Below are 16,479 nucleotides of genomic sequence, written 5' to 3' on the forward strand. Positions count from 1 at the left end.
AATCGTTTAGTGTTTTTATGTAATGATAGGTTTAATTTGAAAGAAAGCTAAAGATTTTACAGAATATCGACTGGAAACATTCTTGAGATTTGGCGATTTGTCAGGCCGCATGATGATAAAAGCTCGATGTGACCATCTAAGAAATGAAATGAACACATTCTGGACAGGGGATCCCAATCTTTTTTGCTCCATGCACGCCTTTTAACCATTATTAGATGATCATTTCCCTGTCCATTCCAAAACACGAAAAATACATATACATTTATTTAAATTTAGCTTATTTTCAATGTGTCTTATAAATTAAATGAGTAAAAATATACAAAATGTTAATAAACTTGAATAAAAGTAGTTAGTAGAATAAAAGTAATTTAAAAGTAGTTCTATATACTTGGTTCAAAATACGAGACAAAATATTTTATGTTTTGTAAGAAAACTTGTGTATTGTACTTTAAGGTTCGTCTGGGATAGTGCAAAATCTAGATTAATTAAGATTATGCGCAATATTTAATGAGATGTCTACCTACTTGTTAAATGTCTTGATATTTTATCATTTTCTAAAAGCAACTGATATTATGCAACTGATATTCTAAAACTGCTGATATCATGTTTGAATTAAAATCGTTTCTATCGAAAATCTTACTTTCAGAAAAATATTTCAATTGACATAATTCTACTAAAAATTGAATATATTGAATTCATTGCCTCAGTGTTTACTAAATATGAGGTTTTAATATTCTTTGTCGAGTTTAACTGCCGAGGTAGTTTTAAGTAAATTTCCAAACAAATCTAATCATAACTTCAATTGACCAATAAATCATAAATTAATTCCGATTAAAAAATAGTTAAAAATAGAATTATAAAATAACTGTTTCTGATAAAATAAGAAATCTAGTACTTTATTCCAGTAACTAGTCACATAACTAACTGTGCTACTGTTACTCAGATTCGTGGTGTAATGGTCTATTCGTGGTGTAATGGTCAACACGCACGGGGCGTATTCGAGAGGTCCCAGGTTCGAGTTCCGGTATAAAACTCAAAAATTAGACAAAATTCAGACCTATATTTATTTTTGTTTAGCTGAAAAAATAATTTGTAATTTGACGAAAATGGCCGAAAGAGCGCTCTTGTTCAAACTGCAAACATATTTTGCAGTACAGCAACCAAGAAACTGACTAATGACTTGAAATTTTATAGTTAACAAGCTAGTACAAATATAAATTAATATATATGTATAAAAACGTTTTTGTAATGTAACGCATATTGCATGCCATGCAGATATCTTAAAGAATTATCTATGGAATAACATAATTTATAGGCATTCTGTTTATTTGACAACAATTGAAGTAAACTGTTACGCAATCGTAGGATTTAATTTTTTAATTGAATATTTATATAAAGCTTTCTTTTCATGTATATTTCTTTTGATATATTTTTACCTGCACCCTGGCAACGAGAAAATGTTAAAGTTTAAATAACTTCTGAAATTTAATACAAAAGACTTAAAATAGTAATGAGATGCTATAACTTCATATAATTACCAATCACTGTATTCTATGGTTAACCATTACATACTCTTTATTAATATGCTCAAACTGCTTTACTTTTATAAATGTAATAAAAGCTTTCATTGTTTACTTCTATCACAATTAAAACCTTTTCTCAGCTTAACTATATTTCATTTTTAGAATAGATATTGTACTTTTAGTGATGATATTCTTTTATGTAGCAAATGAGTTCTTTACTGTCGTGTTGAGTGATTATTTACAAATGTAAAAATGATGATAAAATATTTGTAATGGAGATACTGGATTTTAAATTCTGAAACCTTGCAATTTAACCTTTCTTTAAAATTAAAACAAAATATTTAAAGTAAATTTTAGGTGAAAAAAAAGAAGCTAAAAAATATAACTTCTTTTATAGGGTATTTCTCCCACCTTCTTAGCATGCCTTCGTGGTGTAATGGTTAACACGCACGGGGCGTATTCGAGAGGTCCCAGGTTCGAGTTCCGGTGAGGGCATTGCTAATTTTTTATGTCTCTTGCTTCGAAATGAGTCTCTACACTTTTGTAAAAGGTAATGTCTCTACACACATAATTACATATAATGTCTCTACACTTTTGTAAATGTTCTGAGATTTAACTTAACTATTCGTATTATTAGCAACCTATCAGTAATAAGATTCAAAACAATGCATAAAAAATGCAAATTAAATACAAAAGTAAACACAAGCTAATCAGGACATTTTTGGGCAATTTTTTTAAGTTTTATTTACGAAAAAAAGTCAACAGATAGGTTGGGACAAAGAGGTTTCAAGAAGACAGCGAAACAGAAGATGCAGAGTAAGTAAACCAAGCGTCATCCAATCCGAAACATGATCATCAATTCGTCATCAGTCCAGGCGTTGCCTAGAAAGAGAAAACAAAATGCGTTTATAGTAAGGAAACTTATGAATGAAGTTTTAATGCAGTACACTAATGACTAAACTCGTTTCGCAACTCTTGACGTTAAAACTCGTTTCTTGCCTCATTATCAAATTCAAATCTCGTAAACTCAATGCTTCACCGAATACAAATTAGATATTGATCATAGTAACAGGAAGCATCGACCACTATTATAAACAAATTCATATTTTACAAGCAGAATAAAAGAAATTTCATTTAGAACGTTCATAATCGTGCCATAACGGCTTCTTTATTTTTGAGTATAAATTTAATTAACTTTAAATCTGAATGGAATGTTTACACATTGTTGGCAGCAAAACTGGTGATTCAGTTGTTCAAACAGTAATTGCATTTTTTTTTTTTTTTTCCCATGCCAACATAAAATATGGTCATACTGACAACGTCGAATGTCCATTTTCATGTAAAAGCTTGTTCAGAAAACTTAATCTTCAAATTAAAGTAAAGATATTTCCTCGAATTATTCTAACCTAATTAATCGATCTCTCAAAGCAACTGAAAACGACATTAAAAACTTCAAATTTTGAAATTAAATACCTCCACCAATTTTTGTAGTACGAAAGTCAAATTTCTTCTAAATTTATTTTTTCAATAACGAATATAAAATCGGAAAATCGCATTAAAAATTAGATTTTCGTTATTTTTCTAAAATTATTTTTCTTAAATCTAACATTACTAAGACAAAAACATGAATGTTTTAGTCATTTAAACACCTTTGTAACTGAAAGTATATGACTACGACCAAAGATTGCGAAAGTAAAGACGAGAAGGACTTTCAAGCCGACTAATGGAAGTGGATATATAGATATAAAATATTCCTTTTGAATCCATTTTATAATCTATTTTGGAATAAGGAGTCCTTTATTCCGCCCGTAAGTACAGACCTCGTGCAAAACAATAATCAAAATGGATTCGGGAACGATCAAAATGGATATTTCCATTAAAATCTGAGAACCGAAATTTCGAACTTTCTTTACCTTGTACAAAGGAATAAGAAACTTTAACAAATAAATTTTATATCAATCCAATTTATATTAAAAAAAAAACCACAGTAACAAATAACTACGATTTATCTTTTGAAGTATTCTTCATCAATATTTATCACATTTTGAACTAAATTTTATTGCTACCTATTTTTTAAAGATTTTTCTGACAAATAAGAAGAATGTAAGGTGCGATTAAAACATTTACTATTTATTTGAAATATCTCAATGAATTTCGGAACAGAATATTTTTATGGAATCGTTAAAAAATTTCCGTACTTCTCCTACACATTTTAAACAGTTCCTATCTTTAAAAATTTAGAACTTTAAGAAATTAATTTCGTAAACTAGTTCAAATACTGCTTATCATTTTCAAATGTAAACTATATGAGTTCCTATTTTATAATATAAATTCTATTTAATAGTATTTTACTATTCATACGTTTGTAGACAATCTATAGTTAAGTCACGAAAAAAAATCCTTTCGAATCGAAAAAAAAAATTTTTCTTTTTAAATCCTGCAATGAAAAAATATTTTTTGAACTTCTTTGTGAAATGTCCTAAGTGTTCTGAGAATGAAAAAAATGCAAATCAGCTGCGATCGTTGTTTTAATATTTACGTATTAAAAATAAATATTAATGAATATTCCTAAGTTATAATTACAAAAACAGTATATAGTTGATGTTATAGAATGTATAATATATATAACGTACGAATTAACCTCATAAATTTCAGATAAAAATAGAGAATTCTTTTTCACATTTTCTTTGGAATTGTTGGATTGTTATTCTGAATGAATGATATTAAAAAGTGAATTTTAATAATTAAACTAAAAGTGATCAAAATTAATTTATTATATAGAAGATAATCTGTTTAATTTTTTAAAGTAATGATATGAATTTCTACGCATTTGAGGTGATAATAGGATTGAATAATAATTTACAAGTTTCCCAACTTTAACTTACAAAGGATACAGGTGGAAAAGAAATGATATCACGGATTTATGGGGTCATTAGTAAAACTTCATATATTACGAAATATGCAAATAATTTTATCTGACTCAACACAGTTTCTCTAAAGTTTCAAATCATAAAAAATGATTTATGGATTTCAGATATAAAAATAAATAAAATTTCATATTTTATTCAAAGCTTTTTACAAACAGATTAAATTTAAATTATGATAATTATGATTTAAGTCTTATTTAAATTTTCAACACCGATTCATTGGCAGCTAGAGAAACGAGAAACACAGAAAACACTTGAAGAAGCCAAAGAAATTTTTATAATATTTTCCTTCTTCAACTGTTTTGCATTTTAAATTTTATCGTTCTTCTCAATCATTTTGCGAGTTTTTTGGCCTTGTTGCCTTTCAATGTTTTCATAATTTTCTTCTTAATTAAAAAACACTTAAGAATTTTTCGTTCTGAGACTTAATTTTTCCATATTCGTAAAAATTAGTTATTAATTATGAAAATTAAATTATTAATTATTAAAAAATAATTATTTCGTTTCCTGAGACATAACTTTTCTAGAACATAACTTTTACAGTCACACTCTAAAATACCTTCCGAATACTCCTCCTATATTCATAATATTAGAAATATAGTATGCATGCGTATAAAATAATTTTATAGCGTAGTTTTCATATCTTACTTCACCCAAATATCAACACTAACGGAAAGAACAGCTTACCCAGACATTCGGCAAGTCCAGACAATTACCTTTTTTATCTGTAAACTAAATTAAGATTTTATGTAACGAAGGAAATGCAAGGAAGAAAAATTCGATTTTACGCGCCTTCGTTTTCGCGAAAGAACATTTATCATTGTACGAAATAAATCACTAAAGGACTTTCATTTTTAGGAAAACAAAGGTAAGAAACCTAATTATTATTTAAATTTTTAGGGCGTTATCTTGAATTTCCCATGAACGCTCAAAAAATTTTAATCATATATATTAAGGATAACTAATTCTTGGCTTCAAGCACATCTCGGCTTTTCGCGAGAAAAAATCTGTTTTTGTAAAAAGCGGAAATGAAAACTTGTATATTTGTTATTCTTTGTAATTTCATACCTTTTCTTCCTCACTTCCATAAGTAAGTTGGGCTGTAGAGGCCATAGTTGTAGGCGTATGGATAGACAGCAGAGTGATGATAGTAACCACCATAGTACGGCCACTGTGCCATGGCAACCACCAACAAGGCGACCAAGACCAACAGGGCGAACTGTAACAAATAAAGCATTTAAATTTAGCGGAAACACAGCCAGATGAATGTAACAAAATCTCACAAATTACATATTTTAAATTATCATATTTTACACAAATTTAATTTTATATTTTAGGGCTGGAAATTGTCTGTGCTTAAACTTCCTTTTTTTTTTTTTTTTTTTCCTGTGTCCCATTACGCTGCCATTCATCGTTCATACAAACGTGCTAATTCTAACAGTTGCCATTCCGCTAAGCATAGGATCGTTAAACGATCGACCAGTAGGGGCTGGCCTAGGATGCAATATATAATCTTTAATTTATCTTTCAAATTAAAATTATATTGCTTACAGAAATGAGCGATTTACAGCAATGTATGCACTTCCCAATACTGTATGCATGTAGTTTACTTTTAATAATGTATCTAACTGGCATAATTTCTGATGCCACATCTGAGTAATATTTTTATTAACATTTGTACTAATAGTCAAACTAACAAAAGATATTTTTGAAATTATAAATTAGATACTTCCTTAATGAATGGTAGTTCACGAGTCAGCTTAGAACGAAATTTTTAAATAAAATTTTAAATTAAAGCGCATTAATGCCTTTCTTAACAATTTACAATCTAATTTTACTTTAAGTGCTATAATTGCAAACACATTTAATTCATGGTATATTCCAACTAATGACAGTGGACGTATACAGAGTTATTTTAATTTATAAAATATGTTTTAACACCATCTATTACGTAAACTCGGTACAGAATCGTTTGGGGCTTTAGTGCGATTAAACGTTTATTCTTATACAGTCAAATTTTTCTAAAAAGTTTGATACTTGAATACTGACCTTAGAAAAGTTTATATTCTAGCCTTTACATTTCAGATCACGAAACGTTACGTTACTCTACTCAGCAGTCATCAACCTGATGACTGCCATGACATAAAACTTCTGACTATTCTTCTGAGCATTCTGAAAACAATTCTTTGACATCCAACTGATCGGTTGCGTAAAATATTTTCATAATATCAGATCTTTTGTAATATAAAAAATTACGAATTTCCTTTTGTCGAGTTGTCTTCGAATGCTTGACAACAAATATAGCTCGAGTGTTTGCCTGAGTAAATAACTTCCTTACATATATAGCTTATTAATTGCATCACTTCGAATCTTGCGTTTTTAATGAAAATAAATTTAAATACATTTTAGTTTAGCAGAAATTAACCTTAGAATATCTAATTTTTTTCCCCAGAATTTGAGCAAATAAGCTATGGGGTGGGGAGAAGAAAAGGAAAAATATTTCATTTAAAAGAAATAGAAAGATTTCATGAGAAAATTTTTTGGCGTTGTTTTCCGTTATTTGATTACTACCTTAAAAATTACGGTTTATACATAAAAAAGGCATTCAGACTATGATTTCAAAATAAACATATGTCTATATATATTATTCATAAGATTACAAAAAGTAATCCTATTACTAATTATAATACTGGTAGTGAAATCAACAATGGTTACAGTGAAATTATTACTATATAAGAGAGTTATTTATAGAACTGGTTAAAGAAAAAAACTTGCTTTAATTGATTTTTTGAACAGAGATAGATTCTTAACTCCAACAGCATTAAACTTAATTCCGATGATGATAAATGTTTAATTGGTTTTCTAATTCAAAGACAAGAAAGTTTTATGATTCTATTGAAATAATAAAGTATTAGTTTCCTTTTAAATGCGAAACGAAACATTTTTTAGAATTTTTGCATCTTAGAATAAGTAAGTAATACCTAGTAATGAGACAGTTTAGATTAATCAAATTACGAAGGAATAAAACATTAAAAAATAATCTGAAAACTCACCAAGTAGTTCATCTTGAATAAGCACTTGCTAACTCACGGCAGGAGAAAAGCAAATATAAATTTTTCTCCCCAAACTCCCTCTTTATATACCTGAAGATGACCAGGAAAACTCGAAAGAAAAAAGGGGAAAGATTCCAAGGACACCCACAGAGTTTTGAGAGACATCCCTGCGTCCCTATGGGTGGGGCAGTGGAGATGCTCTTGAAACTTGGCACAAATGTTCCTGCGTACGTTGGTGGATAGATGTCCTTGAAACTGCAGACCATTATTGTGTAAAAACATAAGAAAGATACTTCTGTGATTCTGTCTATTCGTTTTTCTAATTGCTCATTAATAATTTTTGTTTCCACGATTGCTCAACTGCATTCTCAAAATTCGCTGGAAAAATTTTGATAAGTATTCCCATGAAATCTTCAAACATGACTTTTTTCAAGGTTTTATTTAATGTAATATCTCTGTTTGTTCGGTTTTGAAGGGCAAGGGTAAAATTTTGATAATGATGTTTTATCCCCTTCTATCAATCCGATTTTCTTGAATTTTTCTCACAAACGTGTTTGAGATGAGAACACAATTTTCTTCAGGTACTTTTTCAAAATTTGTACAGATTTGCTTTATTTAGTGTTGAACGTTTCTTGCCGATCAAATTAAATGTTACAGTATTTCGGTTTTTACACCATCTGCCTAATCGAAAATAATTTTACAAATTAAGAATTTTGGAATTTTTTAAGTTATCGTTTATATTTAGTATTCCTGTGATTTTAAGTGATATTTAGATAATGCATTTCTAAGCCAAACAGAAATTTTATTAAACCGAATATAAGTTTAACCTCTGTGATGATCGAAGCGCCTAAAAAAAAGAAAAACATAAAGAAAAATTAGAAAAATTTCTTGCGAATTTCCTTGCTGCGCTAGTTAGAAGAAATATTTTTTATAATTATTATTATTTTCAGCAGTACTTTTGCGCATTTTATAAAATAAAAATTATAAAAAAATAGATTAATTTTTTAAGTTACATAATTTTGGTTAAATACACTAAAATTAAAAAGCATAAAAATTGCATATATAAGAATGATTATATTCATTCGTTAAAATTTCTTCTTCAAAATTTTAATTTAAAATCAGACATTGGTAGCAACCTCAGGATTTTATTTTAGTTACTTATGACCAAAAATATTATTACAATTAAGTTTTTTTTTTTTTTCTTTTCATTGCATTTAACTGAACCGTATAACATAAAAGACTTCTTTATGTATGCAGTTTTTTAAATTATACTTAGTTGTACATGTTTTACACAATATTATTTATTTATTATTCTATTACATACGCTTAGTTCTAAACAATGTAATTTAGATTGTTTGCACCCGATATAAGAATCGAGTCACTCGGTGGTATAGGATAAGCGCTGCTGGAGTGGTTTATTTCTTTTTCATTTAACAAAAATCTTTTAATTAAAATATTTATCCTTTGGACGTTGTTTAAAACTTTGTTTATGGTTAAAATGTCAAGAATATGAAAAGCTGTCCTCAGCTGAAACTCATTTGATGCAACTGATATTTTAAAAAATTTGACAAGAATGCAAAATTTATGGAAGTGTAACAATCGAAAATCTTAATTTTCGTACGTCAGCACTGAAAACAAATGTGCTGAAGGAAATTGGGGGGGGGGGGAATTTAAAGGGAATCTACTTCAAGGTAGTTGGGTGTTCAAAGAGAAAACACTTGAACGTGTACATCAGCAAATAGCAGCAATTGAGTTTGTGCTAACGGAAAAGACAAAAACCATATAATTGCAGATTAAAGTGATGAGCGACTGGTTTTCGACTGTATGGTTGTATAAATTTAAATTACTTTATAGGACACCATATCGTATCATAAACGAAGCATCCCATGATTTCTCAGTCGAATTATTTGAGGATTCAAGAATTTATCCAGTGACGTATATGGATATCATCTAAAGACGTTTTTCCTCTTGATGAAACTAATCTTTCTTTCATCTCATGCCTTCAAAATATCTAGCCTCTAAAGACTGATAAAGGCTCTGACCAAATATTGATGAAATGGATTGAATTGGATTGTTAAGTTACGGCAGAGCAGGGCTATATGCCTAAAAGGAAGGATGCCTTCGTAAAGAAATTTCTAAGCGAAACCAGCTCGTATGCACATTACACATGAGAAAAACCACGAAAACGCCCATGCAACCAGCCCGTTCGTCGCGATTCGAACCCCGGAGCGAAATACCAGCGTTCATCGACTTTACCGCTCGGCCGTTTGTGGGCCCTTCTCAAATGGAAGGCAATAACTTTATTTAAAATTAATATCAAAAATACTAAGATGTTTCGAAAATATGGATGCTTTATATATAAAATATGGATGCTTTAATATACTTCCAGAATGCCTGAAAAAAAAAAAAGAGCAAGCCATTAACAAGAAAAAATAAGTTTTTGCATAAAATTTAGTATTTTTTCATAGTAATTTTGCTATATGTAATACATTTATTTTTTATTTATTTATTTTAATAAAGTTGCTCTGCAGAGTAAAATTCTTCGCAGTTTTTAAATTTAACGTTTGGTGTTCCCTTTAGGCATTTTTCCGGTACATTTAAGCCAGACGAAGGCTGGCCGCGTAGCTGCTAGTAATAAATAGTTCTCATCACACAAATAATTTATTGAAATAATTTATTTAGAGTTTTCCTTGAATTGCATATCATATCGATATGAACGAGTAAATAATTTTCAATATGAAAATCAAACTCTTTGCTAGGAAGGAGCTTAAAAGGTTATTTTATCAAGGCATATAACTATGATAAAAATATCTTTTATTATAATTAGCTATACCATAAGCATATCAATTATCTGCATTAGAAACTAGATCAGTTAAATGTATACATATTAAAAACTGAATAAAGTTATAAATTATTTAAAAACAGCAAACATTTTGTTCTTAATCGCTGTTCGTTTAACACAAAAAATTTAATCAGAGAATTAATTTAAATATGATGCGGAGCACAGAATGCTAAAAAACCGGTAATATACTAGGCCGCATGAATGGCACATAGTATGATAGGTGTAATGATCATGAAAAACAGGAAGATTAAGATATAAAAAAAATTATTATTAAACTACAAACTAAACAAAATATAATAATATTAGATAAAAGGGGAAAACTTTCTTGACTTTTGATAGGAAGCTTAATGTATTATCTTGTCAGGGTCAATTAATTTCACCTGTATGTTATCAAATGCACATATTCAAGCTACCTCTTGATTATTTAAAGAGTGAAGTCATGTTTCTCACAATGGAAAAACATATTATTATATGCAGAGCAGTTGTTATTTCAAGTAACTTTTACTTATTTTCTTTAAATCACCTTCGATAATTATTGCTATCAAAACAGGGAAATTCATTTTTTTAATGTTCTCAAGGTTTTAAAAACATCAGCATGCTTCCAAAAATGCACGTCGCATTTTATATTTTATTTATTCATCACGGTGTAGAAGAAGAAATATATCCATAGTATAGGAGCAGGTAATGTAGTGTCATGGAATGAAGCTAAAAGAACTATTTGAGAGAAACAAACAAAAAGCCATAATTAATTCCCTATAAAATTTTATGCGTATTTCCTCTGCTTTCCTAAAATACAACACTACTGTTAAACTCATCTAATAACCCACGGTATAAAGAAGAAGCAATTATTTTACATTTCAATTAATTTTCATGTTAGAAAATTTTCTAAGCGCTACCCGGCCTTAAAAGTACTTAGAGGTATTTGACAAATAAGATCAAGCATCTTAAATTTCCAAAAGTATTGGCGAGATGTTTAAAGACATAGAAATAAAATTATAAACCTCAGTCTTGTTTGAATGCTACTTTACCTAATCATCTTTTCACTCTCACTATTTACAAAGTGTAATATCCTGACCTTAAAAATTACTTTTTTAGTGAAAACCAAACTTACCGCAAATGTGTTCAGACATTACTCGGACAAATTCATGTTCAATAGATATATTATATAAGTTTACAACATTGTTTTACAATGGTACATACCAGGCAATATCTAAAAAACTATCTTTCTGAAGTTTTCAATAAGATTTTTTGTTAACTTATGTTACTTTAATATTTCATCATCATGGCCGTGTGAAGGAAGTATATCCTTTTATATATTTGTAAATTAATTTTCACCTAAAAAGAAATAAATCTATTTCATGTATGACTGAAATATTTCCATTTAAGCATTGAACAATTTTGATGTAATAAAATGTTATTCCAAATGTGACAAAATTGAAAATGAAAGAAAATTTGGAAGACAATTAGAAATGCCTTTTGGAAATATAATAAAATATTGAGGAAACTATTACAATATCTGTAGTGGAATACTGCCTGATACCAAACTTACAATAGAATTTTATCAATCATTTGGAGAATTTTTAAAACAGTAAACCGATCTGTTGAATGCAATGCTAGGATAGCAAGAGAAAAAGTCAATTCCTGAGAAATAACAGGTAATTTCAGTTTTCTTTCTCAAAATCTATATGAAAAAGGAGTTCTGACTATTAGAATTGAAGTTACATTTGCAGAAATTAGGTAATTCAAAATCTTTGGTTAGAATGATCCCTTTTTATTATAAAGAGGATCTAAAGCTGAATTTCAAAAACTGAACTTAATTAGCAACAGAATAGGATGGAAAAAAGTTAGTATATGCAAGTGTAAAAAACTGTAATCTTAAAGCTTATTGGTTGTGTAATGGACTAGTGCAATCATATTCATATTATCAAGCAAATTTTGAAATCAACAGCGTAAAACTACGATTTACAACGTACTACTAAGCCAATAACAATCTTACTATGAATGTTAAACTCTAGTTGCTGCTTAATAATCCTGAAACACTCAAAACAAATAATCGATATCCAGATTTACATCTTATTGAACATATTTGTAAAAACATGAAATAAGAAATTCGAAAACGAAACATATATTTTTTAATAACCACTGAAATTAGCAACATAAAAAAGGGAAGGAAAATTAGATCAGAGATAATAAATATCTAGTTGGATCTCTCTATGTCAGAAAGATTACATTATCTTTCAAAAGTTATCATAATCTAACAAAATACTAAAATTTTAAGTTTTCTTAATTTTAATTTTTTAATATATTTTAAGAGTGCGATCACTTTTATAGCATGATTTGCTAATTCAAATGTGAAGATATTAATTTTTGAGTTTAATATATAATTTTTGGAAAAAAAATACATTCAGAGTAAAGTGAAACTATAAAATAGTACTTTCTTTTGATTTATATATTTACCTAGCCGTCATCAAACGTATGACAACAATCAGGTAAATGTATAAATCAAAAGGAAGACCCACTTTACAATTTCAGTTTAAATATATTCAAATTCTGGATCATTTTCGCACACTAAAAATGCCCGATCACTTCTGTGATGTACTGTATCAAATTATATCAAATAATGCATAAAATTTTGAAATAAGAATAAAAGCAATAGTTATTCGATAAATTCACAATGTATAAAATCCAAATTACATATCTACAATATAGTTTCATCTTCATAGTCTTTCGTAAATTGAAATTCCGTAAAGTGAGGGTTACTTGCATATGAATTAAGCACTTATAACTCTTACTTAATATTACTTAGCATTACATGCACAAAATGAATTTCATATTGAGAAAATTTATTAAAATTAAGCAAAATTCCTAAAAGACTAAAGCAAGTAACTAGATCCTCGATTTCCTCATTTGTGGCCATCCACAGGTTTTAGCTTTACCAGCAAGATTAAAGATATCGTCTTTAAGGCCCGCAATAATTCCATGTTGTTTTTATAAATTAATAAAAATACAAGATTTCTTTCGCCGGCAAAATGAATCAACTCAATGAAGATTATTTTTTTAATGTTACTTAGTTAAAAGTCCTTACTGAGATGATTTAATGCTTCCCAATTATATTCTTTTAATTTAATAACAATACTCTATTTTTATATTCTCTCACTGAAAAAAATATAAAAAAGGCCTATTTGAAAATTTTTCATAGTGATAAAATTCATTACGTAGAAAGATCAGGTTTTATTCAAACTTCGGACCTTCTGACTGCTAGCCGGACTTGCTTCCAGTTGCATCACAAAGGCATGCGATAAGGAAAGAGAATATCTTACAATTAATAACTTATAAAAGTACGATAAAGGGTTGGGAGACGACGCATATTAATTATTTTGGAACAGAAGTTTAATAGATTTAAGAAAAATTTTGCTCTCACGAATGAAAATAAAACTCATATCTTAGCTATTTTTCAACATAGAAATTCAAAACCTCGAGACATTTCTTCCATCGTGGCACCAGTTTTAGAACGTATATCCTAATCTTCAAATTCCATGCTCAGAACCATACAACTACTTTCCGTGGACGGCCGATTAGAAGTTCTTAAGCCGAATCCAAATTTTGCATCTCAATCCATGAATATCCAAGATATCGAAGGTGACAGACGATATCGAATTCGTTGTAATTTTTAATTGTTTTGTAATATTTTGTAATTGTAGTAAACGTAGTACTATTATACCCATTCTGTACAGCAATTTTAGATATATACCTGTAAGGATTAAAGATTGTAATATATGCCTAAAAATACGAATGTACACTTTGAAGTGATACGTAGTCTTTAAATAATCTGAACATATGCTTTATAAATGAATGTTAACATCATTATTTTCACATTAAAATGCATTATTGTTTGATTTATCATTGTCTACATTAGTGTGCCTTCATCTTTTGTAAAACTATACTCTGATTTATTGTAAAAATTGAAAACATGTACTCTCTTCAAGAGCCTTGTATACTCATGTTATTTCACTATTCGTAATATTTCATTCTTAACTTTATTGTGTATTTTGTGTAATCCAGAGGTATATTGGGAATTGAATTGTGCTTTTATATTGTCTACAATAGCGTGCATTTTTATTACATTTATCTATACATTAAGATTATTTATTGCATTGCACATCATAGTTCTAAACATTTTGCAGTCCAGCATTTTATAGCAATTCTTAATAGATACTTGTAGGATAAAACGATTGTAATATATGCCTTAAAACAGGGATGTCAAACTCATAGGTACACTTGGGCCAAACAAACAAGGTTTAATTTTAGGCGGGCCGCAAAAAAAATCAATATTCATAGAAACGTAGATGTATTTCGAATAATACAATAATAAACATATATATATATTTATATAGAAAAGAACAAGAAAAAATTAATGTTTACGTCCTGATACTTGACATCTCTTCTCTGCTATTATCTTTCCTATTTCGGGAGAAATTTTGTTTGCAGTGATAACTTTCAACGCTGACCCAAGGTGAGCATTATTAATACGATTTCTAATAGGAGACTTATTACCTTTCATGACTGACAATAACTGCTCGCACCGATAAGTGCTACCAAACATGGAAATAATTTCATATGCGAATTTTCGAGTATTTTCAAACCTGGCTGATAAATATTTTTAAAATTCAGGCAAGCCCACTTCAATGAATTTTGCTTTCAAATTTGAGTTGCATTGAATCTCGATCACCTCCATTTGCATATGGCTGGGTACTGAGTTAATACTTATTGAGAAAATCGAAGAAAACAAAAAAAATTTGTCTTCGAGGGAACTAAAATCATTAAAATTCGTTTCAAATTCAGTTGTTAAATTTCCAATTTTTTCTGCGTATTTTTGATACGAACAAGTATCATCTAAACTTGTTCGTATCAAATATGCTACTTGACAACTGTTAAAGAACAAATGATTTATGCAAATTTTCTTTCCTGAGAGCCATGCATTCAGAGAAAAAATAGGTATAGAAGGCATTGGTGGACAAGACCTATTTGTATAAAAAGCAGTGCATTTGCATTGTTCTTTCTTCCTAATTTCAAGCAGTAGCAACCGAAAGAAAAATCACATTGCTAGTTTCTGAAAATATTAATGTAAATTTCCTTTCCCCAGGAAACATTAACTTTAGAATAAGACATCACTTTTGTGCATAATACCATGGTTGATCAGTTAGACATCTTGAGGCAGGCAAGTGTCTTTCAAAATGGTCAAAGAAGGCTGCTTAACATAAAAGAGCTATGCAATAACATGCCACAGGCTGTAGAAAGACCACTACACTTCAGAAGGATAAATATGTCATCTTAGTTGCAAAATGGAACAGAAATGCTATTCCTGACCAGACAGCTACAAATCTGGTCAACACTAGTGGCAATTCCATATCTTAAAGAATTATTTCTCAGCTAGTAACTAATATTCACTTAAGCCTGTTGCATGCATTCTTCTATAAGCATACCACCGTCGGAGAAGATTACATTGCTATAAAGAACATGTTTGTTAGGTTCAGCAACAATGATTCTGGATACCAGCTAGTGCAGATAGAGAAGAATATGCTACCATTACCAGAATGTCCAGAAAACTATGGAAAAAGAGAAATTGTGTGGGTGAGTATTATTCATAATGGTGGAACGCCTCTTCACATCTTAGACAATTACATCGCAGCAAATACTGCACTAAAATTTGCTTAGGTTATGCCTGCTATTTCTGCAGTGCAATTAATCCCGACTTTCTGTTCATGGATGATAATGTTCATCCACAGAAGACAACTTAATTGCCTGACATGCTAGCATGATAAAATATTGGGTACCTGAAATGACTGCGTATTCCCTTGGCCTAAATCTTCGATAGACTGGCGAGATCTATTGCTCAAAAAAAAAAAAAAAAAAAAGACTGATGGACTCATATCTAACCCTATTTTTGAGCAGAATGAGCATTTTTCATAACTGTTGAAAATAGTTGTAAGAAGCGTCTTACCCTCTTTTCCTTTTACATACCTTGTTTTGCCATGTGGAAATGATCTGTACCATTTTGCTTAATAATTATACTTCAGGACTTCTATTAAATGTGCACCAGGTCTCATTTGTTTAAATGATGTCTATCATTAGTT

The 16,479-nt window shown here is 29.2% G+C and overlaps 1 long non-coding RNA gene across 1 annotated transcript in view; it reads right to left on the reverse strand.

Annotated features, from left to right (window-relative positions):
• Window positions 1-2,241: 2,241 nt before the first annotated feature.
• The window catches only part of LOC118197253 (uncharacterized), a 39,867-nt gene continuing 25,629 nt past the window's right edge, over window positions 2,242-16,479 (reverse strand). Inside the window, exons 2-4 of the long non-coding RNA XR_004759553.1 lie at window positions 7,504-8,350; window positions 5,519-5,669; window positions 2,242-2,405 (exon numbers count right to left, since the gene is read on the reverse strand). This is a non-coding gene — a long non-coding RNA (uncharacterized LOC118197253). The remainder of the gene's footprint in view (window positions 2,406-5,518; window positions 5,670-7,503; window positions 8,351-16,479) is intronic.

Source organism: Stegodyphus dumicola, chromosome 8 (genome assembly GCF_044657685.1).
Source record: "Stegodyphus dumicola isolate Sdum_Otavi_A_Nest chromosome 8, ASM4465768v1".
In the NCBI taxonomy this organism is placed as follows: domain Eukaryota; kingdom Metazoa; phylum Arthropoda; class Arachnida; order Araneae; family Eresidae; genus Stegodyphus; species Stegodyphus dumicola.